Consider the following 3,580-nt stretch of genomic DNA (forward strand, 5'->3'; position numbering starts at 1 on the left):
TCTCACTGGTAAACTTTGAGAGTAACACTTGAGCTTTATCAGGATAAAGTGAGAAGCCAGAATGCAAAGGATTAAAGACTGTTTACCATAAGATTCCTTAAAGAAAATAGACTAAGGCAAGGTAAGAGGGGAAGTGACAGAACAGATCCATTTTAAGGAGAATGAACATTTGCTATTTAGACTAGTGGGATGGGGTTGCTATTGTCTTATTGTTTGTCTTATTGTCCAACTTTCCCTTCCCCCCATTTCTATTAATAGTCCCAACTCCCCACTGCAAGGTGGACAAGTGATCCAAAGTAAATCAATCAACTCTTCAGTCCCGGGATTTTAATCTTGACATTGTCAAAGAAATCAAACCTGGTTTTGTGTTTGGATCAGAGATATCAGAGGTGACTTTAATTTCTACAGCTATGGGAGAGTCATTCCAAATACTCTTGATCTGATAAAAGGAACTGGGGGGTGGGGGGTGGAGAACAAACTTTCCTCTACCCTCAAGGTTCTTCTGGCTGGTCTAATAATCATCTAGATGTGAGGCAGATTAGCAAGAGAAAAGAACCAAATTTAATACCCGTACGTATGGGAACCTCACATACAAGAGAGACTCAGGGACTCTTCATGCAGAAGATGCTCAGAGACAGAAAGGGAACACGGGTACATAAGACACCATGAGCTAGGGATGACGTGAGGTGCCTGGGGGGTTTCAAAAGGTCATTGTAATGCAGGGTGATAAGAAGAGCAGACCTTTAGTCAATAGAAATTTGCCTTGCCCTATACATAGATCAAAAGAAGGTACCTCTGATAATCTCTATGGACAAGGCCTCTAATTAAAATTCTTCTAGGTAGTTAAGAGGGTGGGGTGAGATGGACACAGAAGCTTCTCTTGAGCCTGCAGCTAAAGTTGCCTTTAGCTCAAAACAATCTGCATACCACAGAGGCACATCTTGGGGTGACTCATTCTGTCATTCTGGACCCGCACAGAACCCATACACTATATATTGTGAATTCATTTATTGCATAAATAAGATAATTTAATTACTTAAGACAGGGGTCTCTTATTCCTTATTAAAATTAAATAAGCTACAATTTTAATCACAAGAAATAGAACATGCAAATATTTGAGATTTAATCATGACCTTTGCCTCTTAAGAATTCATTGATTCATTGTGCTCCTCTGGTCATCAGAATGTAAAATTTTTCTCATCATCTCTTTTCGTTGTTGTTATTGAGAGTGGTAGACCAACAGAGTACTTTGGATTTCCAGAGAATTTGTGTCAGCAAGATGGTTTACCTCTCACCTACCATTTCAACCCATAGTTTCTTTTCATTTTAACCAAGTGTAAATCAAAGTTTGGAGCTTATAATTCTTATTCTACAACATTCAGAAACGAAAGACTCTGTTGTTGCGGAATCATCTGTTGCAATTCCCTGGGGAATCTTTAAGTTCCTGGTGCAGAGTTCTTGGAAGCTGCTCGCTTCCTATCCTTCCAGAAACCTACTTGTTTCATTTTTCTTGTTTCTGTGAACTACTCCAGTACTCTTCTATAAATATTTTTGCACCTACGTGAGTCGGTTTCTGTGCTAGGAACCAGAGAAACCCTAACTGATACAACTTAGTGATGATCTACAATTGTGAGTAAAAGTGAGGGAGAAAGAAGATAGAATTACAGGCTACTCCCAGGTCTCTGATTTGGTCAATTGGATGTTGGTTCACATACTCTGAGGGATGCAGGAAGTGGATTTGAGAAGGAAGATAAGTTCAGTTGGGGATACATTGAGCTTGAAGCCCATGTAGGACATCTAGGTGGAGATGTCCAAGAGACTTGACTGGAGAGAGAAATTACAGTCATTTAGTAATTGAAGATGAGGGAGTGGGATTGCAAAGCAAGAACAGGTAGAGTGAGAAGTGGTGTGAGGCTAAAAAACCCAAAGGACTTAAAGGGGTGGCAGAAAAAGACAAGGCAGTGAAGGTAACTGATAAGCAGAAAAGAATTAGGAGAAAGTGGCATAAGGAAAACCAATGGAAAAGAGAGAGTTTTGAAAGGGAGAATTGAGTCAATTGTTCAAACAAGACTGAGATGAAAAAGTGTTTACCAGAGTTTGCAGTTGGTTGTTCCTCAACCGATTAGTTTCAGGGAAGTCCAGTAGGTTGAGGAAAGAATTAAGGTGCCCCTTAAATATGAGAGTAAAAGAGGACTTGGGTAGTTTTTTTTTTTTAGTTTTTTTTTTTAGTTTTTGTTTGTTTGTTTGTTTGTTTGTTTTAATGACAAACTAGGTACAGAATAGGATAAGGAGGAAGAACACTGAAGATGAACTGTTCTGGAGCAAGGGTCCTCTGGGATACATGGAAATTTTTTTAGGATACTTGGGCATGGATAGTATTATTAAGAGAATCAATCTCTAGATCATTCATATTCTTTCTTCAAATTGCTTTGGCTAAGAACACCTCCTATTTCACAATGGTCCTCTCACTTTATGAAAGCAAGCCTATCTCTCAGCCATCTCCAGTCCAACTGTGGTTGATTGCCTCCAGAGGAAGAACGCCAGGACAAGGGGACAATTTGATATGTTAAATTAGGTAACAAGGAAGTGAATTTCAATTGGGTATCTTTTTTATTTTTATGCAAAAAAAAAAACCCCTGTCCTTTTCATTAAGGAGATACATTGCCAATAAAATTTTACTTTTTATGTTAATACCTCTCAAAAATTGTAACATAAAAATATGCTAATCATTAGTAATTGAAGCCTTCAAAGAAGTTGTAATATATTTATGTTGTTTTGATAAATTGTGTATTTTTAATTATGATTACTCAATCATAATAATTTTAAAAGAACCATGAAAAAATTTATAAATATTCTAATATGTATACATATATTTTGACGAAAAGAATAAAGTAAAAGGTGAGACTTTCAAGGTTAAAACTATATTGCATTGGTATAAAATTATTATGGGGGATGGAAAGATTGCCTCATCCTCTGAAATGCAAGGTGGAGTAATATATTGTACCAGGTCAGCTTTTTGCTTTTTACCAGTGATATTTGGGAGTGAAAAATAAAGTGAATAGTGAGGTTTGCCTAAGGTTGGGAATTGATTGGCACTGTCTGTGAGAACCCAAGGAAATGTGGATGAAAGGGGCCACATGCTGACCTGACAAGCTCAGGGGAGGCCTCCATGGCAGTCTTGCAAACTCGGAGACCTAAAGTAACCTCAAAGGATGGTCTGAAATTAAACCTTAACTAAAAGCAATTATGGTGGGCAGTTACGTCCTGGGCCAGTATCTTCACTGACAAGGTCAACCTTTACCTTAACTGAGCCTATCTGTCTTTTTGCATCTATGATAACATACCCTTGAAATGTCTGGGTAACTTGTGACTTCCCTTTATCTGGAGCCCCTGGGGCACAACCAGGTGTGTTGGGTCCCAGGACAGATACCACAAATTCCTTCATCATCATGTTAATTGTTCCTGCACCCACCTAAGTATGTGTCCATCATTTTACTTTTTATCCAATCCCAGGGGTTTCCCTGCTTTGCTTATCCCTCCTCCTTAATCTATCACCAATGAATTTCATGTAACCCACCTA

Source organism: Myotis brandtii, unplaced genomic scaffold (assembly GCF_000412655.1).
Source record: "Myotis brandtii unplaced genomic scaffold, ASM41265v1 scaffold13, whole genome shotgun sequence".
NCBI lineage: Eukaryota > Metazoa > Chordata > Mammalia > Chiroptera > Vespertilionidae > Myotis > Myotis brandtii.